Source organism: Pan troglodytes, chromosome 3, assembly GCF_028858775.2.
Source record: "Pan troglodytes isolate AG18354 chromosome 3, NHGRI_mPanTro3-v2.0_pri, whole genome shotgun sequence".
NCBI lineage: Eukaryota > Metazoa > Chordata > Mammalia > Primates > Hominidae > Pan > Pan troglodytes.
In genome coordinates, this window is record NC_072401.2 from 149277191 (window position 1) to 149302546 (window position 25356).

At 38.5% G+C, this 25356-nt stretch overlaps 1 protein-coding gene, 1 long non-coding RNA gene and 1 pseudogene across 4 annotated transcripts in view; 2 read left to right on the forward strand and 1 right to left on the reverse strand.

Moving 5' to 3' along the window:
• EDNRA (endothelin receptor type A) overlaps positions 1-25356 on the forward strand; it is a 65019-nt gene that overhangs the window by 14189 nt on the left and 25474 nt on the right. The gene's annotated exons all lie outside the window — the stretch shown is intronic.
• Positions 1-25356, reverse strand: part of LOC107974436 (uncharacterized) — a 47482-nt gene that overhangs the window by 1777 nt on the left and 20349 nt on the right. The window lies entirely within an intron of this gene.
• LOC134809849 (general transcription factor IIF subunit 2-like) lies at positions 11108-12724 on the forward strand (annotated as a pseudogene).

The following is a 25356-nucleotide window of genomic DNA, read 5'->3' on the forward strand; positions in this document are numbered from 1 at the left end:
CAACTCATTCACCACTTGTTTACTCAGTAATATAAGGTATTTATTCTCTAGCTGCTCTTCATTTATTCAATAAAGACATTGGGTAAATAGCAGCAAACAAAACAGATAGATATCCTTGCCCTTGTGGATTCTGGTAGAAGAGCAAGACAAAAAGGGAAATAAGTAAGTAAATACATAGTATGTAAGATAAGTGCTAAGTAGATAAGTACAATGGGGAAAGAGAGTGGAAAGAAGAGAGATATTGAGTGGGTGACCTCAATACAAGGTGACAGTTGAGTAAAAGAAGGGATGAAGGAGCAAACAATGCCACTATGTAAGGTAAGAGCATTCCATTAGAGGAAACATCAAGTGCAAAGGCCCTGTGGCAGGAATGTGCCTGGAGGGTTAAAGGAAGAGCAAGGAGGCCATGGTGGTTGAGTGGGAGAGAGAGAGTCGTGGCAAATGAGATCACAAGGATATGAGGGTGGAGCAAGAGTAGGGGAGAGGTAGAGCACATAGGGCCTGATAGTATGGTGACTATATCATCTATTGTCCAAACAGGACAATTTTGAGAGTGAAGGGAGACACTATTATGTCAGGACAATAGGCATAAACCAGGACTGTCCTGGGTAAACAAGGAAAACCTATACACCTTTAAAAGTCTTTGGCTTTTTTCTCTGAATGAGATGGGAAGTTTTTGGAAAGTTATGTCCAGATGAGTGACATGAACTTGTTTACATTTTAACAGGAACATTCTGGCCAGGCACAGTGGCTCATGCTTGTAATCCCAACACCTAGGGAGGCAGAGGTGGGAGGATAGCTTGAGCCTAGGCGTTGGCTGCTATGTTGAAAAGTATTTCCTAAATCAATGAAGGGAAAATATGCAATCTTAAAATATGTTATATATACTAATATATAACATGAGAATATTACCTAAAGTGTAGCGTTTACTCTATGCCAAGCTAAGTCGTATGACCCTCTCAACAAATCTATGACATGCTACTGTTGCCTGAATGATAATATGAAAAAAGTGAGTCCCAGACTGTTAAGTAACTTCCTCAAAGTCACACAGCTAGAAATGGCAGGTCCAGGATTTGGATCCAGCCTGATCCCAGAGGCTGTGCTGTTAGCCAGCCTGCCGTACTGTTCTTCCACACACCTCGTAAGACAAACCTTATCATTACCAAAATGTCATCCCTAACACAAATAGATTTTCAAAGACTGTTCAAAGAAGAAAATCATTTCCTTTATCTTCTCCACTAAATCTAACAGCTTCATTAGTTCCTTCTTTAAGACAGAAGTAACACATTGTAAAGAAAATGTACAATAGATTGCACTCCAAAATAGCATCTATGTTGTAAGTCTTGCAGATGGCCTTGGGACATCTGGTGAACAGGATTTGTGTAGCCTATGTTCATTGTCATGTCAGTGAGGTCAACTGACAGAAGGAGAGCCAGAAAATAAAAAATAAATAAACTGAGAGGAAAGATTGAGTTATTTGATGGACTGATTGCCTCGACACCTCTGCTCAGAGAAATGCATTTTGCCAAACGAATGGCTCGTCTAGTTATCACTTGAAAGGCGAGGCAATTTGTCTGTGGACAGGATACAGAAGAATGAATGTCTATGGCTAGCCCATAGTTTCAGCTGGGTTAGAAACATCAGGCTTGACTGATAAAGCTAGAGGTTGCTTTTCTAGACTTTTCTCCTTGGGGGTTTACCAGATGCACAGGAGTTAAAAGGAGGATGTGGAAGCATAACAGATGACATTTGTGGATATGTCTAAACTGATCATTAAAAAGATGCCAGCAATCCTCAATTTTTAAAGATTTGCATATAAAACATACCTTTTGTGAAACCTTTCCATTAAATCTAATGCATAAGGAACTTCATTATTAATTCCTAATTTTAAAAGCAACAAATAAAGGAAACATTATTGAACATTTTTTCAATGTCCAAAATATTGCTTATCAAAATATGAAAGGTAATGGATACACGTTTCTTAACAAAATATTGAATAACACATTACACTGCATCCCACGTAAGTTTTATGCCACAAAAGTAATTCTGCAAAATGTCTGTACAAAAAAAAATCTCAACTACTGTGAACTTTTAGTTTGAAAGAATATTTAAATTTCAGTTTTCACCAAATAGAAATATCTAGAATACAGCAAAGTTTCTCTTTTAAAATGGTGTCATTGATGTCATAAGTATGGGTATTTCTCTGCATATTTTCATTGTTTCCATAAATTTTACTTGCTTAAAGAAGTGAAATCTATGAAAATTAGGGTTATGTTATATCATTTAACAGTCATAATACTTTTTAAACTTTTAAATATGTTATTGAAATGTAGCATACACATAGAATAATGTGCCTAAGCATCGGCTCTGTTAATTTTCACAAAATGAACACATGTGTAACCAGGATCAACAAACAGAGCATTATCAGCACCCTGAAGTCTCCTAGTCACTATCCTAACCCCTAAGCCACTCACTTTCCTGACTTCTAACAGCATGAATTTGCTTGCCTGTTTTTGTGTTTCTAGCATATGGAATCCTATGATGCCTGTAGGTATTGTTTTGTGTCTGGCTTGTCTTACTCAACATTATGTTTGTGAGAGTCATCCATATTGTTGCATTCAGTTGTAGTTCAGTCATTCTCATTATTGTATAGCACTTCACTGTGTGAATATCGCACTTTCTCAATTCTACTAAAGATGGGCATTATTAAGTAGTTTCTAGTTTTGGGCTATTTTGAATAGTGCAGCTGTGGACATTCTCCTATGCATCTTTTTGGTGCATATATATGTTGAATATGTAAGTATATAGATATAAAAACCTATAGCTGTGTACATAATGATATCTGTCATATTTATGTATCAACATAGATAGCTGCATACTAAATATATCTAAATATATACTTCTTATTTAATTTTTCTTGATCATAACCTTTTATATTTTACTATTCAGTAATGTTGGAGAATTACACTAGGTTAAGGTACAGAATTAAGAACTAGGCAATAGAATTCTTCTTTTTTTTTTTTTTTTTTTTTTTTTTTTTTTTTGTTTAGAGATGGGGTCTTGCTTTGTTGCCCAGGCTGGTTTCAAACTCCTGGCTTCAAGTAATCCTCTCATCTCAGCCTCCCAAATTGCTGGGATTACAGGCATGAGCCACCATGCCTGGCCCAGAATTCTTTTCTAATTCTAAAAGCTTTAAGTCTTGTGTGGCCTGTGTATGAATTTGGTCCATGATAATTATTTGCCTTTCAAGAAAATCTGTTATCTGCCTTCATAATGGATAATTCCCAGATCAACTCACACATTGACTAAGTACCTGTAGAAAACACAGAGGAATCTAGGCTAGCCGTGCCTTCAAGTTGCTGACGTTCTATTTGAGGATACAAGCAAATAGCCAATAAAGTTAGCCTGGATACCAGCGGAGTTTTATACTCAAGTATTTTCTTGGACGTTTTTTTTTTTGAGATGGAGTCTCGCTCTGTCGCCCAGGCTGGAGTGCAGTGGCGCGATCTTGGCTCACTACAAGCTCCACCTCCCAGGTTCACACCATTCTCCTGCCTCAGCCTCCCGAGTAGCTGGGACTACAGGTGCCCACCACCAAGCCTGGCTAAGTTATTTGTATTTTTAGTAGAGACGAGGTTTCACCGTGTTAGCCAGGACGGTCTGCATCTCCTGACCTCGTGATCCACCCACCTCGGCCTCCAAAGTGCTGGGATTACAGGCCTGAGCCACCGCGCCCAGCCTCTCTCGGACTTTTTGAAACCAAAGAACACAAAGATACTATTTTTAATGTGAAATACCTCTAAAAATGTTCATTGAAAGTAGAAAGATTGGCATCTTAATACAAGATTGCCAGGGTAGGGATGGTTGTCATAGAAATTTACCAAATTGGAACACATGAAGACAGAGCTAAAAGAAAAATTTATCTTAATATCATCAGCAAAATTTGCATTTGCAACATCCCAAAAAGAAATTTTATTTATGAAAACCCACTGACCACATATGAAATGGAATCATCTTACAATGTAAACACTCCCAGGAAGTCATTCAGAACTCTGTGAAATGTCTGAGCACTGCATTTTTGCAATCTTATGAATAAGAGTTTAAATCTGAGTCATTGACACTTTTCCTGCTTTTTGTTCTGGGGAAATAGCTTCACGGTAATATTTTCATTAATTGTATGGAGTGACTTCAGAATCATCTCCAGCTCCTGTACCATCATAAAGGAAGTCAACCCAGAGGGAGTGGTATGCACTAAGGTGACCGTCCAGAGCCCACTTTCAAGCACTGCTGCTTTCTCCTGCTTGATTCGCTCACCCAGGGCCCAGCAAACTACAGCTAGTGAGCCAAATCTGGCCCACCGCCTGTTTTTGTAAATGAAGTTTTATTGGAACACAGCCATACCTATTGCTTACGTATTTTCTATGGCAGGTTTTGAGAGTAGTTTCAACAGACACCATATGGCCCAGAAAGCCTAAAATATTTACTATCTGGCCATTTATGGAAAAAGTTTGTCAAGCCTGGTGGCATCTCACCAACTGCCCTGCCCCTTCCTCTCATCCCTGGCTCTCATCTACCTCCATTTGGACCCACAGGCAGTCAAAGCCCAAGATCTGAACTTCAGAAATTTGAATAAGGCTTCATAACCTTTTTCTCTTTTTAATAGAGATGGGGTTTCACTGTTTCTCAGGCTGATCTTGAACTCTTAAACTCAAGCAATTCTCTTACCTCAACCTCCCAAAATACTGGGATTACAGGCATGAGCCACTGCTTCCAGACACTTCATAACCTTTGATATTTTTAAGTGCCTAATGCCTTAACCCCAAGAAGTAAATGGGCATAATCTCAAGAAATCAAAATATGTTTTATTTTTTAAAATGGTTTGTCACTGATCTTGAATAAATCACTTGACCTCCCAAGTCATTCTTTTTCTTTTTCTTCTTTTTTCGAGAAAGGGCCTCACTCTACCACCCAGTCTGGAGTTCAGCAGCATAACCACAGCTCTCTGCTGCCTCAAGCTCCTGAGCCCAAGCAATCCTCCCACCTAAGCCTCCCAAGTGGCTGGGACTACAGGCACATGCCACCATGCCCATCTAATTTTTTGAATTTTTGTAAAGATGGGGTCTCATTATGTTGCCCAGGCTGGTCTCAAATTTTTGGACTCAAGTGATCCTCCTTCCTCTGCTTCACAAAGTGCTGGGATTATAGGTGTGAGCCACCATGCCCAGCCTGAAGTCATTATTTTATATTTGAAAAAAATATATAATGAAGGGACCATTTCATGGTATCCCGCTAGGCATAATGACATAAAGTAGGCTTATTCCTAAGCTGACAGCCAAATCAGTTACAACAACCAAGGTCTATTGTCTCTTCGTTGTCTCGATTTATGTTAGTAAGCATCAGAACTTTGGTCTCATGAGAGGTCTTGGCAACCACAATTCACATGTTTTCTAATCAAAATTAAACAATTTTTAAACTCTTTGTCACACACTTAGAAATATTCAATACATCGTCTTTTGGGTAATTAAAAGCAGCACTAAGCCAGGTGGCTAGATTTTTGGGTAGCCATTTATGTTTCAGTTAAGAAAAAGAAAAAGGAAAAGGAGATGATGAAGATTTTTCATTTATTTTAGAGAAATTTCACATGAAAATATAGTTACTCTCTAAAAGTCTTTTTTTTTTTTTTTTGAGATGGAGTCTCACTCTGTCATCCAGGCTGGAGTGCAGTGATGCAATCTTGGCTTACTGCAAACTCCGCCTCCCGAGTTCAAGCGATTCTCCTACCTCAGCCTCCTGAGTAGCTGGGATTACAGGTGCCCACCACCACACCCAGCTAATTTTTGTATTTTTAGTAGAGATGGGGTTTCACCGTGTTGGCCAGGCTGATCTCGAACTCCTGATCTCAGGTGGTCTGCCCACCTCAGCCTCCCAAAGTGCTGGGATTACGAATGTGAGACACCACACCCAGCCTCTAAAAGTCTTAAAGATAAAGCTTTACATACTTGAAGTTACTCAGTCAGAAAATCACAACACTTTATATTTCTTTGGATGGACCAATTGAGTTACACGATCATAACTAAAAACAGATGAATTTTCTTACCTCTATGCTGTAAAAATCAGGGACTATTTCTTTAATAATGGACAGAAAGGCCATGTCTTAGACAAAGGGGAAAGTGGGGGATAAGATAAGAAATATCTCATGTTCCATTTTTTAACATTAGGTGTGTGTGTATGCATACATGTTATTTTTTGTGACACAGATGTTCTCTGTTTACATTAGATTTTTCCAAACTGTTAGCGGTCAGGTGTGGTGATTCACACCTGTAATCCCAGCACATTGGGAGGCCAAGGCCAGAGGCTCATTTGAGCCCAGAAGTTCGAGACTAGCCAGAGTAACATGATGAAACCCCATTGCTACAAAAAATACAAAAATTGGCTGAGTGTGGTGGCACATGCCTGCAGTCCCAGCTACTGGAAGGCTGAAGTGGGAGAATCACTTGAGCCCAGGTCGAGGCTTCTGAGCCATGATTGCTCCCACTGCACTGCAGCTTGGAAGGAAAAAAAAAAAATGTTGGGAGGAAAGGACAGGGGAGCCACAGGGGATGGAGGTAAAAAAAAAAAAAAAGCAGAGTTGGGTAGTGGAGACCCATCCTTAGGACTCAACCATGTCATTCTGCCAGCACCCAGGTGACATTTCATATATTTGAGGAAGAAAGGGAGGGAGCATGGACTCTCAAAATGTGAGGAGTCAAAATATGTATTTCCAACTATGTGAAAGCAGCTTGAAGAACCAGAGCATTGACCTATTCATGATTTTTGCAGAGGCACTCATTTGAATTGGCCCTCCAAACAGGCTGGTGTAAGAGCCTCTCAGTATCTACACCAAAGCCCATCTCTCTTGTGGTTTTGAAATTCTTTACTTGTTTGCAGTAGCTCCAGTGAACCCTCATGAAGTGATAAACATTTAGTTTATTTGTGGAAATGGCCCAGAAGAAAAAGCTGGTATTAGAACCAAAGATGTCTAATGAAGTATATTTTTCTTAGCCAGAAATTTTGGATAAATGAATGAGTGGAGAAAAGTAAGTGCCTGAGGGCTCAATATTTGTCCTTCAATTACTTTTTAGGTTGTGATCCTTGATACATGCCATATTCTGTTTAGACTACCTCTTCTCTGCTAAAAACATGCCCGTGCAGGGGCAGTTCCCACACTAGTAGGAGGTACAGTCTCACACATTTATGCCTTTGTATAAATTAGAGAAAATCCTAATTTTTCATGTTTTGAATAGGGAATATATTCAAATGGATCAAAAATCAAGAAAGTAGAAAAAGGTACACATTGAGAAGTCTTCCTCTTAGACCAGTCCTGATCACCAAATTTCCCCACTCCCACCCTCTATAGCGAATCACCTTTAAAAGATTCTTCTGTATCTTTCCAGTGTTTCTTCATGCAAATATAAGAAAATCCAAATATATATTTCTGTTCTCTCCCCTGTTTATTATACAATGTTCTGTACATTGCTTTTTTCAATTGACAGTATATCCTGGAGATCTCTGAATATCAATGTATGAAAAGCTGCCTCATTTTTTAAATAGTTTCATAGTATCCCATTGTGGGAGAGTGCCATAGGTTATATAATCAATTGATCCAATCTTTTGTTTTTGCAGACTATGCTACAATTGTAACCATATGCATGTCATGTTTATATCTGTGGGTACAGCTATATGACAAATTCCCACACATAGGATTCCTGTGCCATAGGTCAAGTGTCTGTATTACTTTGATATAAATTGCCAAATTGTCCCCCATAATAGTTGTGCTGTCTTGCACTCTCATTAGCAATGTAGGAGTTCCTATTTCCCCATTGCCTAAACATATTTTTAGATTAGGCATTTCTCTTTCCTTTGGATTATCTTAAATAGAAAATGTCAGGGAGGAAGTCTTTCTTTGCTCCTATACGCTAAGATTGCCTATAAAAAATGGTGAAAAAATAGGAAACTAATTTTGGAAAACGTATTGGGTCACTGAATCAAATGCCCAGTGATAATTTAATGTGTCATTTATTTTGCAAAAGTATACATTTTTACCCATAATGAAGAGGACACTAATTCAAGAAAGTATCATAGAAAATTAGATATTTTTTCTACTCTAAAGCAATCACTGATTGTCAGTGGATTCTATACACTAAATTATTTCAGAATTCATACACCTGAAAATTGTCAAATATATAAACTCTAATTATTAAATTATTGATATTTAGAAGAAGGATTTGTGAAGCATTTGTGCCAGTTTTTCCCTGTCATTTATATATCAAAAAAGTACTCATAATGGAACCAATTATTTTCGTCTTCAACTTGAACAGCTTTTTGATATTTCAGGTTGAAACCAAGATAAGCCTGTGCATTGAGTCTGAAGAACTGCACTTTTTCCAAATATTACAGTTTTGAAAACTAATTTATGAATTGAAGTAGCTAAGTTCCATCCAGCTTCAACTCCCATTTTTTTGACACAGATCAGAATGAAAAACCTAGAAGCCAATATCCAAACTTTACCCCAGACCTTTCCACTGTTCAGGCAGTAGTTGAGGACTGAGACAGACGTTCTGAATGACAACTTTACGGTGACAACTGACTGTTAATGTCATGTGATAACATGTCTGTAGCTTTTTTGGAAATAATCTAGGATGATAGAGTGGGAGGTATCTCTTCAAAAATATGTATTTAGCCTAATTCCTGAAATACTTTATATTTTTAGGACTGATATGATTGCTTTTTTTCATTTATTTAGTTTATAACTTCATGTAGTATGAATTCAGCCTGAAATTGACATTTAAATTTTGTACCTAAATTCATAGGTTTGGTTTTTTTAAGAAAACAATGGCTTTCCAGTAAATAAAATAATCTTTTTACATTTTCTTTTGTTCCGCCTTGAGTTTGTTTTGAGAGCTTTAGTTTGGATAAAAAAGGGAAATGTCATTTTAAAATTTGGGAGAATTGTAAAACACCATTATATTTTTTCAGATACATTTTAAAATTTATTTTGTACAAAATATTTATAGATATGAGGCTTCACTTTGTTGAATTCATCATACACACACACTTCTTTTTAGCAGAAATTAATAGAAAGCCAATTCTAAATTAATGTAGGTAATACATAATCTACTCAACTGGATGAATACCTTGGTTGCAAGTCCTGTCCTGACCGAGCTAAGTGACAAGACTCTCAATCTACTGAGCTTCCAGCATCTAGGCAGAGCTCCCAGGACAAGCAGAAATCACAGGGAACAGGAAGCAGGAAAGAGCAGGAAAAGATCCTTTAGTTCCCGTGTGTAGAAACAAATGCTCAGCTGCCTCTGTATTGAACCATACTGATGCCTGCCACTATATTTTTCATTGTAGATAGAAATCATTATAAGTTGCAGTCGATTAGAAATTGCAACCACCTCTTTCAAAAAAGTGATTACCAAAATTTTGAAAGGAAGAGAAATACAGATTGTAATTTTTTGCTATACCAGCAAAGAAAATTAAACATTAAAAATATTATAAAGATGCTTCTGACAAGATATGTGACCTTCAGAGTTTCATCGTCAAAACAGAGTATTAATCTAGATCAGTGTTTCTCCGAATTTTTGTTCTCAGCACCGCTTTATACTCTGAAAAATCATTGAGGACAACAAATTTTTCTTCATGTATGTTGATGGATATTTATGATGTTACAAGTTAAAACTGATCATTTTATAAAAAATATTTATTAATTTTCATGAACATAACCCCATTAAATGTTAACATAAACGATATATTTTTATGAAAAAAAATTATATTTTCCAAAACAAAAAAATTATTTAGTGAGAAAAATGGCATTGTTTTACATTTTTACAAATCTGTTTATTTAATGTCTGGCTTAATAGAAGACAGCTAAAACTCATATCAGCTTCTGCAATCTGTTGTACTATGTTGTTTTGATTGAAGCATATGAAAAAACTCTAGCCTCACAGAAAAAAATGTAGTTTAAAAAAGGATGAGAATTTTCATCGTCTTTTCAGATAATTGTGAATATTCTTTGATACTACATCAAAACTCTCCCATTGGCAGTTCTGTAAAGATTAGTTGCAATGTGTAATGTGAAACCATATTAATATACTTTTCAGACACTATTACATTAAAATATGTTGTCTCTCTTGTACTTTGCATAGATCGTTTACATAAGCATGGTTTTGCAACATCAGATATTGGCCGTTAGGAATTACTAGTTTACCAATTATAAGGATCTTCTCAATGTTGCCTTATTTAATTATATAATATCAAAAAACTACATTCGTTAATATCACCACCAATCCTTTGTCACATGGAATATTAAAAAGACATGTACCTAAGCTCAAGATATATTAAAAATTTATAATTTCTCTGCTGCTTCAACAGGGATATCTTAAGGGAAACTCATGAAACATGATCCATAAAGAAAAAAAATTGGACCTTATCAAAATTAAAAACTTTTACTCTGCAAAAGACCCTGTTAAGAGGATGAAAAGACAACAGCCGGGTGCGGTGGTTCACGCCTGTAATCCCAGCACTTTGGGAGGCCAAGGCAGGCAGATTACTTTGAGCTCAGGAGTTAAGGACCAGCCTGGGCAACATGGCAAAACTCCATCTCTACAAAAAAAAAAATACAAAAATTAGCCAGGCATGGTGGCATGCACCTGTGGTCCCAGCTACTCTGGAGGCTGAGGCTGTAGAATCACTTAAACCTGGGAGGCAGAGGTTGCAGTGAGCCGAGATTGCACCACTGCATACCAGCCTGGGCAACAAAGTGAGACCCTGTCTCAAAAAAAAAAAAAAAAAAAAAAAAAGGATTCATATCTAGAATATACACAGAATTCTCAAAACTCAATGGTAAAAAAAATGAATAATCCAAATAGAAAATGGACAAAAGACATGTACAGAAATTTTACTGAAGGGTATATGCAGATGACAGATAGGCACATGAAAAGATGTTCAATATCATTAGCCATTAGGGAAATCCGCAGTGAGATATCACTACACCCTATCTGAATGGCTAAAATGTAAAAAAAAAAAAAAGAGAGAGAGAGAGAGAGAGACAACATCTAATTCTGTCATGGATGAAGAGAAACTGCTGGTGGAAACGGAATGTAGAGCCACTCTATAAGAGAGTTTGGCAGTTTCTTTTTTCTTTTTTTTTTTTTTTTGGAGGTGGAGTTGCGCTCTTGTTGCCCAGGCTGGAGTGCAATGGCATGATCTAAGCTCACTGCAACCTCCGCCTCCCAGGTTCAAGCAAGTCTCTCCTGCCTCAGCCTCCTGAGTAACTAGGATTGCAGGTGTGCAACACCATGCCCAGCTAATTTTTGTATTTTTAGTAGAGATGGGGTTTCACCATGTTGGTTAGGCTGGTCTCGAACCCCAGGCGTCAGGCGATCCACCCACCTCAGCCTCCGATAGTGCTGTGATTACAGGCGTCAGCCACCCTGCCCCGCCGGCAGTTTCTTTTTTTTTTTTTTTTTTTTTTTTTTTTTGAGACAGAGTCTCAGTCTGTCGCCCAGGCTGGAGTGCAGTGGCGCGATCTCGGCTCACTGCAAGCTCCACCTCCCGGGTTCACGCCATTCTCCTGCCTCAGCCTCCCGAGTAGCTGGGACCACAGGTGCCCGCCACCATGCCCAGCTAATTTTTTGCATTCTTAGTAGAGACGGGGTTTCACCGTGTCAGCCAGGATGATCTCAATCTCCTGACCAGGAGATCCGCCCGCCTTGGCCTCCCAAAGTGCTAGGATTACAGGCGTGAGTGACCGCGCCCGGCCGGCAGTTTCTTATAAAACTAAATATGCCATTACCATAAGACCCAGCAGTTGCACTCTTGAGCATGTATCCCAGAGAAGTGAAAATTATGTTCATGCAAAAACCTGTACATTGCTCTTTCCCTGGGTTCCCAGTATCCTGGCAGGTTCCTGAATATTTGTCACAGCAATGAGCTAAAGCCCCTGGAAGAGGTGAAGTTGGGAAACTGTGGATTGCCAAGACTCAAGGAAGGACTGAGGTGTCATTTACTTTGAATGAAGATCTTGCAAATATTCATGATATTGGCCGAAAAGCAGCTTCAGTCAGTGCTCATAAAGAACATCCATTTGTCTTGCAAAATGTTGGAGGCCATATATGAACAATATTTACTGAGAGCTCATCAGATAAGCTGTCTTCGGAAGGAATAGTGGTACAAAGAACTGAATGCCAACAGACTGCCAGTGAAAAGTACATGAGATTAAAAAGATTGCAAATAGAGGAATCTTCCAAACCTGTAAGGCTATCACAACAACTGGACAAAGTTGTAACAGCCAGTTTTGAACCTGTTGCTAATCAATACAATACTGAATGTGAAAGGAAAGAGAAAGCAGATGGAAAATAAGCTCCAGCTAATAAACGACACGTTTCAGACATGCTATTTTCAGCCTTTAGAAATATCAATATTATCATCTTAAGGACTTGGTGGACATCACAAAACAACCTGTGGTATACCTGAGGGAACTCTTAAAAGAAATTGGTCTTCAGAATGTAAAAGAGATCCACAAAAACACGTGGGAGCTGAAACCAGAGTACAGACATCACCAAGGAGAAGAAATGAGTGATTCAGATGGCTCCTAGCCAGCATGTTAGTGAAACAACCGTGATGCTAAGCAAAACGCATTGATACTGGAAGGCTTGAACACCGTATGTTAATAGGGGCTAAGTGGCAATACTTTCCTTTCTCTCGGTAAATTTTCTAAACCTATAACTATTGTAAAGTTTCTTCAGTGTTTTTTGAGGAGAAAGAACAAATTTATTTATAGACTTAACTTGTATTAAACCAGGCTATTCACAATGGGAATAAGGGTTGGAGGATTAAGAGGATTTCTCTTAAATATTAGCTTTTAGCATGTAAAATTAGGAAACGGTTTTTAAATGAGGACTCTCTGCCCTTGCTGTATCTCTGAGGAGCTGAGGTAGTACAGAATCAAAGAGAATAATATAGCAAGAAAAAAACAGTCAACTACAGAAATTCTTAAAAGGAATAAAAACCCAAAGTTCCTTATTTTGAGGGGGGGAAAAAAAAAAACCCTGTACATTAACACTCACAGTAGTTTCCCCTGTAATAGCCAAACCCTGAAGACAACTCAGATGTTCTTCAATGTGAGTGGTCAAACCAACCATGGTACATCCATACCAGAGACTACTACTCAGCATGAAAGGAAACAAGTCATTGATACACACAACCATCTGGGTGAATCTCCGGAGAACCGTGCTAAGTGAAAAAAAGTCAATCTCAAAAGATTGCATACTATATTCCTCCATTTATATAACATTCTTGAAATGATAGAGTTATAGAGATGGATAACAGATTAATGGTTGCCAGGGGTTAGGAATGGGAAGGGGAGAGAAGGGAAATATGGGTAGGAGAGGACATCAAAAGGGATCCTTGCGGTGATAAACCTGTTCTGTATCTTGACTGGTGATAAATACACAAACCTACACATGTTACTCAATTGCATAGAGCTAAATGCACACAAATTAGTATATGTGAAACTGGGGAAATAAAATAATATTGGTAGATTATATCAACATCAAAGAAATTGTGCCGTTTCACATTCCCACCAGCTTTATATGAAGGTTTTAATTTCTCCACATCCTCACCCCAACACTTATTATTGTCAGTCTTTTTCATTACAGCCATTCTAATAGTGTATAGTGGTATCCCATGGTGGTTTTAACTAGCATTTCCTTAATGGCTAAGGATGTTGAGCATTTTCTATGTCCTTACCTACTTATGTATCTGCTTTGGTGAAATGTTCACTTAAATCTTTGCACATTTTTAATTAAGTATTTATTTTATTTTAGTTGTAGGAGTTCTTTATAGATTCTAGACAGAAGTCCTTCATCAGATGTATGATTTGCAAATATTTTTCCCAGTTAGCGGATTTGTTTTTATTTTCTTCATGTCTTTTGAAGAGCAAAAATTCTTTATTTTATTTATTTATTTTTTGTTTGAAATGGAGTCTCGCTCTGTCACCCAGGCTGAAGTGCAGTGGGGCAATCTCCACTCACTGCAACCTCCGCCTCCCGGGTTCAAGCGATTCTCATGCCTCAGCCTCCAGAGTAGCTGGGATTACGGGCATGCGCCACCACGCCTGGCTAATTTTTATATTTTTAGTAGAGACGGGGTTTCGCCATGTTGTCCAGGCTGGTCTCAAACCCCTGACCTCAGGTGATCCACCCACTTAGGCCTCCCAAAGCTCTGGGATTACAGGCGTGAGCCACCATGCCCAGCCTGAAGAGCAAAAATTCTTATTTTGATCAAATCCGGTTTATCAAATTTTTCTTCTATGGATCATGCCCTAGTGTCCTATCTGTGAAATTTTTGCCTAACCCAAGATCACAAAGAATTTCTCCTATGTTTTCTTTGAACAGTTTTAGAGGCTTAGCTCTTACATTCAGTTGTGTAATCTTTTCTGGTTAAATTTTTGTGTATGATATGAGGCAGGCATCTAAGTTTTTTTTTGCATATGGATACTCAGTTTTTCAACACCATTCTTTGAAGACTATTCTCATTGAATTGCCTTGGACCTTTATTAAAACTCAATTGACAATAAATATAAGAGCTTGTATCTGGACTTTCTTTCTGGTCCAGTGACCTGTGTTCTATTGTTATGCCAATACCATCCTGTCTTAATTACTGGAGCTTTATATTAATTTACTGTTAATAAATTAGTATATAATTACTTATTAGTATATAACTACTTATATAATAAATAAGTACTATAGGTTCTCCTACTTTGCATTTTGTCAGAATTGTTTTGGCTATTCTAGATCCCTTATATTTTTATGTAAATTTTAAGATGAATTTGTTAGTTTCCTTGGATTTGGATAGGAATTGCATTGACCCTTTAGGTGAATTTGGGGAGAATTGCCATCTTAATAATATCAATTCTTCTTTTGTTATATGTATTCTCAACTATTTTATTCTTTTTTGGTACAGTTTTGAATGGAATTTTTCTTTTTTTTTTTAGATTTTTCATGGCTAGTATGCAGAAATGCAGTTGTTTTCTGCATATTGATCTTGTATCCTATGACTTTGTTCAAGTTCTATTCCTTTTGCAGCATCAGCTTTCTTCCTGCGAATGTGTGATGGTGAAGAGTACAATGACCTTTAGGTAGTTTGGTGCCACTGTCATGATTCATGCGAAGGCACCAGCAGTTTACCTACCATTGCTTTTGTACTAACAGTGCAAATGTCAACCAGTGAAAAAAGGCAATAATCTCTGAGTGTTATTTTGATTTTGCAGACCTCAAGGAAGGTTCCCAGGGTTCCCCAGTGGTCTGCATACAACACTGAGAGAACCAGTGATCTAGATCAGGGGTCCTCAACCCCCCAGGCTGCAGACTAGTACCAGTTCATGGCCTGTTAGGAATCGGCCACACAGCAGGAGGTGAGTGGCAGGCAAGCGAGTGAAGCTTCCTCTGTATTTCCAGCTGCTCCCCATCACTCGCATTACCTCCTGAGCTTTGCCTCCTGTCAGATCAGCAGCAGCATCAGATTCTCATAGGAGTATGAACCCTTTTGTGAACTGCACACACAAGGGATCTAGATTGTGCATTCCTTATGAGAATCTAACGCCTAATGATCTGTCACTGTCTCCCATTAACCCTAGATGGGACCATCTAGTTGCAGGAAAACAAGCTGAGGGCTCCCACTGATTTTACATTATGGTGAGTTGTATAATTATTTTATTATATATTGCAATGTAATCATAATAGAGATAAAGTGCACAATAAATATAATAGGCTTGAGTCATCCCAAAACCATCCTGCCCCCGCTGCCAGGTCCATGTAAAAATTGTCTTCCACAAAACGAGTCCCTGGTACCAAAAAGGTTGGGGACCGCTGATCTAGATGGTCTCTAAGCTCCCATCCAAGTGTAAAATGCTATAATTTTTAAAACCTAAGATGAACAGTGTTGATCAGATTTGACTTTACAAAATTTACTTAAATGGCTGGTTTTCTTGGCAGTCAATATTTCTTAGGCAATTGCTGCATGTGGAACAATGTATCTAGTCCTTTGAGAGAGATGGAAAGGAAATAGAACACTGGTCCTAATCTCAAGAAAATGGCAAAAGAAGGCTCTCTGGGTTTGCAGGTGTCTAGGAAAGGAACCCGGTGTCACTGTAGGCTGATTGTATTAGACCTCAAATTTGTATATTTTTTGTTCTACTAAAAATAAACAAAATGCTTATAGTGGAGATACAACATATATCAAACTTCAAGACTAGAAGTAAAACTAGGTAAAAATCTATCATTCTAGGCTAGTACAACCTAATGTTATCTCATTTCCAAATGACCATAAGACATAAAGTAACATCAAACTAATTTTTACAACTTTTTCAAAAAGCTTTAATTTTACATTATTGTTTATAACAGACCCGTGGTTGGAAGTTTAAAATCTCCACTTAACTGATATTTTTTCTACATTTTATATGTAATTCAAATTGTGTATACAATATGATGCTTACAGCTCACTGGGCAAATTTACTATACATTTTAGCTTTTCCTTTGAGAGTAATGAAATCGTGTTCATATATTCAAGGTAAATAAATAGTCTCAAGGCTTCAATATGTGGGATTCTCCAAGTTCTGACATCCTTAATCTTTTTAGGTAGAAAAAAAGGGACTGAAGCACTCTTTCACGGGAAGAATGAAAAGAAATTGAGAAAGCAAAATTAATCATATACAGTACAGGGAAGGGTGCAGGTTAGTTTAGAGATAAATGGAGTTAATAAGAGTTTCAGATAAACTAGTTACAGACTAGAGTTCTGATATGAAAATAATGTACAATTTCAGAGCTGGTAGAGAATTCAGAGAGTATCTAGTTCTAGCCTAACATTTCTTGTTTGGCAGAGGAGGGAGCTAAATCTTCTAGATTTTTGACAGAGCTAGACTGGAAGCCAGCATTTCTAACTTCTCCTTTAGTATGTTCCATCCTTCCATCTCTGCATTCAATAGAACTCTTGTGGTTTTAATACTCTCGACACCACAAATTGCATTTCCCTAGAAGACAGCCTGGCTTCTAAAACTTTATAGTGAATTATTCAAATGTATGCCATTCTTATCTGAAGTTTCATAATATGATTAGTAAGCCAGCCATCCTGACTTTGTCTTCTATTTTGCTTTATGCCTCAATTATGAGTAATTGGGAAGTTTTATTTTCTAATGAATTTCTGTTGTTAAATATTCAAAATCACCTCAGTCTTATTTACTATCAAGTCAGTGAGAGCATCAACTTTATTCTACTTTATTCTTTTTTTCCCGAAACACACATATGGTATTATTTTGCTCATGCTGCATACCATATCTTTGTTGGCTCATTGTTTCCATCTACACTCGGGATAATTGTGACCACATGACATATTTTACAATAAAGAACTTAAGTTTCTTCAGAACTTATAAATTAGATCATTAAATCAGCTGCATACTTTCAAATATGCCATTTGTTTTCCCTTTTTCCTATTCATCATCACCTACATCACTGATAAGATTTTGGGATCCACTACCTAAATCTGTATGTGGGGATCTCTGCTATTCTGTTTTATCTTGTTTTGTTCTGCTTTGGTTTTGCCTGCCTGTTTCTTTTAAATAGGCACTAGCATGTCTGACCATAGAGACTGATGATTAAAATCAACTATAAAACTTTTCCATTAGGTTTTGGGACTTATTGTCTGTCCGGGTCAGAGCACCCCATTTCTATGATGGGAGCTCTGACCCAGACACACAATAAGGCCCAAAACTGTGCTTGTATGTTTTTATGACAAGATGTAGGGCTCCACTCACAACACATGGAAAATCTTTTCTCCATTCCAGGAAAACCAGGGTCTTTCTTTCTAGCATGAATCTCCTCTCCATTATGAATTAAACCTTAAAGTATTGACACACACAATCAGCACAAACCTTGCAATTTCAATATTGAAGCTCTCTAATTTTTCTTCTCTAAAGTTCCATTCTTCTCTATCCAATGATCCTTTGGTCATATGCTTACAAAATAAGTAAAAGCCTCAAGTCCCTCACTTTTGGATTGGTACTCTTACAGCAAAGAGAGTTATTAAAAAGAGATATTCCTCTTGATTCCCAGGCTTCAGGTGACTGAGATTCTCAGGGGTGATAAGCCCATATCTTGGGTGAATAATCTGTCCTCAAAGGAAAAAATCTTCATGGCTCTGGAACTCTGGCTTTAAAAAGTTCTCTTTCTCCTTGTTTCCTCTCATCCACCTTGTTGTTATTAACATCTATGTATTTCAGATTCTAAAAAGTGAAGACCTCAGCAGAGACTGAAACACCGAATATTCAATAGTGAAAGATATGGTTAGTGAGTAGCAACAATTCCATCTCTTTCCATCTAAATGCAGTTTAGCAAGAAGCAGTTCCTCAGAATCCATCTCCTATGGGAACTAACATTTATGATTTGCTATAGATCAGGCCCTGCTGTAAGTGCTTTTCATGTATGAACCCATTTAATACATCAACCATATGCATGGGCACTCTCTTTATCTGCAGTTTTCCATGAGGAACAGTTAACATGTCTAAGTCACACCAGGGGACAAAGTCACCCGAGCCTGTTCTCTTTACTGTTAGGTCACACCACCCTCTTCTTCTGTGGAGCTCCCAGGGAAGATTGCTTAGAGCTTCTTGAGAAGCTGTTATTTCTGCTTATCTTCTGGTGGGGTCTTTTGTTCTTGTGTGGCCTGCCACCACCCTGCACCTGGTGACCTGGACCATGGGTGACCATAACCATGAATCATCAATAGTTATGGCTCACACTTCCATATTCTGACTTCTGCCAAGCCCTTCCTCTGGATTCTCTCTTCGCTGGCCCACAGTAATCCTCTGTGGTAGCTACCAGAATGATCTTCATTTTATAGAAGAGAAAACTAACAGGCACAAAGGTTAACGAGCATGCCAATGTCACAAGATCAGGAAGACAGCAGAACTTGGGGTCAGTCTGCCCCAAGGAATCCAGCTTCAGGGCCCATGCTCTGAGCTACTATGCCAAGCCAGCTGCCTTCATTAAAAGGAGGGCTTCTCCATCCCCCCAGCTCAGGGAGGGCACCTAAGGCCAGAGTCAAAACCATATATGGAATTTCTGCTCTACTCTGCATTTGTCATACATCCTGAATTCTTGGACAGGTCAGGAGGCAAGAAAAGCCTGTTCAAAGGAAAAAGTGTATGGATAGGGGATAGGGAGAGGCCATAGCTTTTATGACATTTGTATGTATGCTCTGTCTCAATCCTGAAGCAATTAATGCATAACAGAAGAACAAAATCTATTCATGGTCACACACAGTGACTTATTTCGTAGTATCTGATTTGAGATCTGCAGTGTCCAGAGAGCACGTTCTCATAAATGGCCTGTCCTGGGCATCACAAGCTTTATAATCATCTCAGTCTGTGCTGTTGGAAGATGTTTTTGTTTGCTACTGAGTCAACTATGTACCAACTTTTACATCCCAGTCCCTCCCCCAGAAAGAAAGAAAAACCTCAGACCTCAGTTTTTAAAGCCTGATACCTAGTCAGTCATGTCCAATTCTAAGTGACCCTATAATAATTCATATTGAAGGGAAAAGAAGGTTTTCCTTGCTTTGAGGTTTGCAGCTATTACAGACTGTATTTGTAAATCCCTCATTCCTATCTAGGACAGACAGGAGATGAAGGAGAGGAGAAGAACCCTTCAGCCTCACAGGATGGGGTGAAAGGAAAATTAACACAAAGAAAAATATGCCACTAGTTTTATTTGTACCATTTTAAGATGCCATGACAATAACAAAAATAATGTACAAGTAATAGGATTAAGTAGCAGGGGATATTAACATCTGGAATGGATAAAGAGGCATAAGTTCATTTATATTTTCATGGTTGTGCATAAATGGTATATTTCAGTTTATGATTACAAATTATAGCAATTCAAAATAACATTTGCGTGTTATATGTTCAGTTTGCAGGATTCTTTCATATGCATTAAGCCATTTGAGCACCCCAAATGAGCATCATATCCTTGTGGCAGGTATGAGAACTACCCCCATTTAACAAATACAGAAACACAGACTTACAACGGGGAACTGGCTTACCCAAGGTCACACAGTTAGCAACAGGTCAATCTCGTACTTGAACCTAAATCTTATAGGTTCACAACCCATCTTGAATATAGGGGAGAACAGCCTTATTTTGTAGTGCTAAGCTGGTGAGGCCTGGGGCAGTAGAACATCTGTTATTGTACTGTGACTTTATGTGCTGATGTCTTTAGGGACTATTGTCTTTGGGTAAGAGTGTAAGGGGATGCAGGCTACATGGCCCCAAACATTACGATTTTTTCTTTTTCTTTTTCTTTTTCTTTTTTTTTTGTTTTTTTGAGACGGAGTTTCACTCTCGTTGCCCAGGCTGGAATACAATGGCATGATCTCGGCTCACTGCAACCTTTGCCTCCCGGGTTCGAGTGATTCTCCTGCCTCAGCCTCCCAAGTAGCTGGGATTATAGGCACGTGCCACCACACCTGGCTAATTTTTGTATTTTTAATAGAGACAGGGTTTCACCACGTTGGCCAGGCTGGTCTCGAACTCCTGGCCTCAAGTGATCAATCCACCTCACCCTCCCAAAGTGCAGGGATTACAGGTGTGAGCCACTGCACCCAGCCCAAGATTTTTTATTTCTTGTGACTGTATTTTATACCTTTTTCTGCTCCTCCTGTTCCATTTGACCGTCAGCTGTCATTTTTGCTGACCATGGCACCTCTAGAGCAGTGATCCTCAAAGTATGGTTGGTGAGCCAGCAGCATCAGCATCACCTGAGAACTTGCTAGAAATGCAAATTCTCAGGCCCTGCCCCAGACCTACTGAATCAGGAACTCTGGGGATGGGGCCCAGCCATCTGTGTTTCAATGAGCCCTCCAGGTGATTCTGCAGCTGCTAAGTCTTGGGAGCTGCTGCTCCACAGCAACTATTCACAACCTTGGCTGTCCTTGGGAATCCCCTGGGACCCTTAAAGACTACTAATGCTTATGTCCCAACTCCGAAGATTCTAATTTTGTTGGTCTAGGACACAGTTTTTTAACCTCAGCACCAGTGATATTTGGGTGGGGGGGATGATTATTTGTTGGGGTTGTCTGTCCTGTACATTGCAAAATGCTTAGCAGCACCCCAAGCCTCTACCCCTAGATGCGAGTAGCACACCCACCCCCAGCTGTAATAACTAAAAATATCTCAGACATTGCCAAGTGTTCCCTGCGGTGGTGGGGGGAAGGGGGATGGCAAAATTGTCCCCTGGTTGATAAGCACTGGCCTAGGGTGATGGCCAAGGCACTGGGATATGGAAGAGCTCCCAAAATCATTCTAATGTACAGGCAACACTGAGAACTATGCCTCTGGAGAGTCTCTATTAATGAACAGCTCTGGATGTGCAATGGGCTAGAGCACAATAAGAGCTAAGCTTTACACCACTGGGTGTAGAGTGAGAATCAGTCCCCCTGTGGTGAAGACTCAGGCAGTTTGCTGAGGACTAACGCACATGAGCTTTAGGGCATAAATTTCACAACTTTTTGGCTCCTTACATTTTTGTTTACTTTCTGGTTGTCAGGTATGTTCCAGAAAACTAATGTAAACAGATATGTTCCCCATACTTAAGAGGTCCCAACCAAATGAGATCTTGCATTGCACTAAATATAGTGGTGAATGTACATCCTGCATTTGGCTCTATCCATTCTACAAACAGGGTGCATATCAGTGTATCATATGGTACAAGTTCTTCCCTAAATCTGTTTTTGATGGGTTAAAACATGCAGCTTGTCAATTTTATGGTGTTGATTTTGATACAATCCAAATCAACCACACAAATGCAAAATTCCTATATTAATCTGTGCCGTTTAGAAGTGCTTTCATTTTCAGGTGGGGATCAGGGGCTTTAACTATATTTCAATTATAGAAAAATTCCCTGAGTTAGAACAAAGGCATGTAAAATCCTGGCCCAGCAGATTGCCTTCTGTGTCTCCACGATTCTTTCTGTGGTGTTCTTCTGTGATCTGCTTGAGAAGAGGAGAACATGATGTACATTTAGACCATGGGATGTGCCTCACCTCCAAGGGCCTGCCCTGCAGCTCTTAGGAAGGTGGGCAGTCTCATCACAGCCCAAAGTGAGATGTCTCCAAGCAAAGAGTAAATGGCAGCCTCTCTTCAGCCTAGACTCTTAAATAGCACAGTATTCTCCCACTTCCTCAAACAACTCGATGGCAGGTTTCTTTCAACATAAAGAGTGGGAGCACTACTTTGAGACACTGATAAACAACTTTCAAATAGAAAATAAATTTCAAAGTGAATGTGTTTTCAGGGCAAAATTGGTACTGTCTCATTTCAAACTATGAAAATATGATCTGATTTAATGAGTTGGCGTCATCCATTCATCCAGCACCTACTATGTGCTAGGTACTGTGTAATGTCCTTGGAAATTATAAATATGAGGGTGGCAAATTATAAATATTAGGGTACATAGACTCTTTTGTAGCAAAAATAAGCTATGACTGATCTGAGGTGCCTGATTAACCCTTTGAACCAATACGACTCGTCAGCTTGTCAGACTCTTTTGGGTTTTGTTTTGTCTTGTTTTGTTTTGTTTTTTTCATTGAATTGACAGTAGCTTGTTAACATTAGTGAAATCAGTGAGTTCTTTGCCATGGTCTAGGATGTATTCTCTTAAACAGTTACTTATTTATTCCTCTCCTAGTCTATTTCATTAACATGCTTTTAAAAATCAAAACTTTTTGATTAAGCAATAGAATTGCTCTCCAGAAAATTACTCCAGGAAAAAAAGATCATAATGGAGTACTAAAATATATTATTTCCATATGTTCCCACTTGTTTTCTTTTTGTAAAAAAAAAAAAAGCATATGCTTCTATGTACATAGGATGTTTTCTGGAAGAAAACACACTTAGCAATTAACAGTGGTTGCCTTTGGGCAGGGAGTTTGGGGGCCTTGACTGGAAGGGAGACTTAACTTTGCATTATATAAGCTTTTATACAGCTTAATTTTTACCATCTTATGTATTATATTTTTAATTTTAAGTGCTAGTAAATAACAGGATGCATTCCCAGTAGTCCTTCAGAAGCTCCAAGTGCTTCTGCTAAATAAGAGAAAACCGGTGAGCCCCACTGTTTGCCTCCATGAGGACTCCTGCTCCTGCTCCTGCTCCAGCAGAGCAAGCTGAAAGGAGACTTTGAATGTAGGACTGCTCCAACACTGGTTCCATGGAAGAGATTAACAAGCAGGTTCTACTTGAGGTTAGATAGTTAATGAGGGCCTCTTAGAGGAAGCCACATGGAACCAGAGAGGAAAAGGAAAAGAGGGGGACGTTGCCTACAGGCAGGGACCTAATTTCCTCCTAGCAGCATTGGACACTTACTACCCATACATCCTTTCAGAATGAAGGAGATACAAGTTAGGGAAGTCTACACAGTGACTACACCTAATAATTTTCTCCAGTGATTTCTTTCCTTCCCCTTTATCTATAATTCCCAAGAAGAATCAATGCTCACTCCTAGGAAAAGGAAAAAGAACACCACCACCAACACGACACCTATTTGTCTCAAAGAAAGACAATTCCATGATCTTTTTTGCTTCCCACTGATTCCATGATGTCTTTCCTCTCTGTCCTTCTTTATGCCTAACCCTAACCTAATCCTAGTTAAAAGTTTAAGGAAGCATGTAAAAGGAAAAAATGTAATTGAGATTGGAAGAATCTGAGAGAATCCATGTTCATTTGTGGTTTTTCTGGATCATTTTCTTAGCACTTGCCACTGAGACCTTCACAGGATTTCAGAGTCTCCCTTATTAAGCAAGAACATCTTTTTCTTTTCTTTCATTGTTAGATGTGTGAATTGGGAAATCCATTCATGTGGATTATCAGGGTCCTCTTAATCTCCGGGAATGAACAAACAAACAATTCAACTGTTCCAGAGTATATCCCATAACCGTGCCTACACTGTTTTAATTACATATCTGTGGTCTTTGAAGAATTATAATTCTGAGCCAGAATTCTACATTCTTATTCTATAAAAAGTAGTTTTCAGGTTTTCTTGTTTTTATAGGGTGATTCATCCCAGAAATAGTGTTTTATGTCTTTACTTGCACCAAGCATTAATAACCAGCAGTCAGCAATGGCATAATTATTTGTCAGCTTCATGAAAACCATAAGAAATGAAGGCAGTGTTTGTGCAAAGAGTTTTGTGGTTGTCCTTGGACAAAAGTTTATGAGGAAATTTTGAGAAGACACCAATCGAGACTGTTTATAGTGAGATGAAGAAGAAACCAGAGGCACTATTGGATTGAAGAAAAAGGTTCTTTTCGAAAACTATTTAGTAGAAAGGAAGTAATCATGAAAACTAAAGAGAGAAAACTTCTATAATGAAGTTTTATAGGGTCTTAGCCAAAAATCACAGAGTGAGAGACTGCCCTGTGTAACCAAGTTCTCATTCTTTATCTACGGGGTACTGGTTTCCCAAACTCTTTCAAAGGACTCGTGTTATGGATCACACTGACCATGGAATTAAACCTCACATCACCTTTTGGAAATAGTAGAAAAGAAATTCAAAGCTTAGCTTAGAGTTACTATGGCAAAAAGAACTTTTCAAAAACAAAGAAAAAGGAGTTTGTCAAGTTAGTAGGATACTGTTTCCTAGTGAGTTGAGTAAGTTTAAATTGAGTCACTAAGCAAAAAATTAGAAAGGAAATCAATACCATTTTCACACTTGAAAAGGCATCATATGTTCAGCAGGAACTTCCTTCCCCCTTTTAGGTAGCTGCGCTATTATTTAAGCCCATGCTCCTAGTATAATACCTAATTAGACAAATACAGAGTACTGGTAGCTATTGTTATGTGTCTGCTACCCAGCACAGCCACTAGAGGGTGTCCACTCTTGCCTTGCAAACAAGGTTGGAAATTGTCAACATGGAAGAACAGATTTTTCTGCATGTGATACCAACAGATCAAGGTAACCACATTTTTCTGTATAGTAAGGGGAAGTTTGAGCCTAAATAGAGAAAAGCCACTTACATCACATCTACTGAAGCAGAGTCAGCCCCTTAAGCACAGAGGAAAATGTAAGTTCAAAGTGGCTTTAGGTGTTAGCTAGCTGCCAAAATTAGTAGCTTCTACACCACTTTGTTTTTTTCCAGTATTCTCCCTAACCTTTCATTCTTAATTTCAGCGACAATATAATCTGCCAATTCCAGTAGTTGAAATTATTTGCTTTACTCATGGTTTAGTAAGCACAGATAAAAAACCACTGTCTGCTTCTCGGT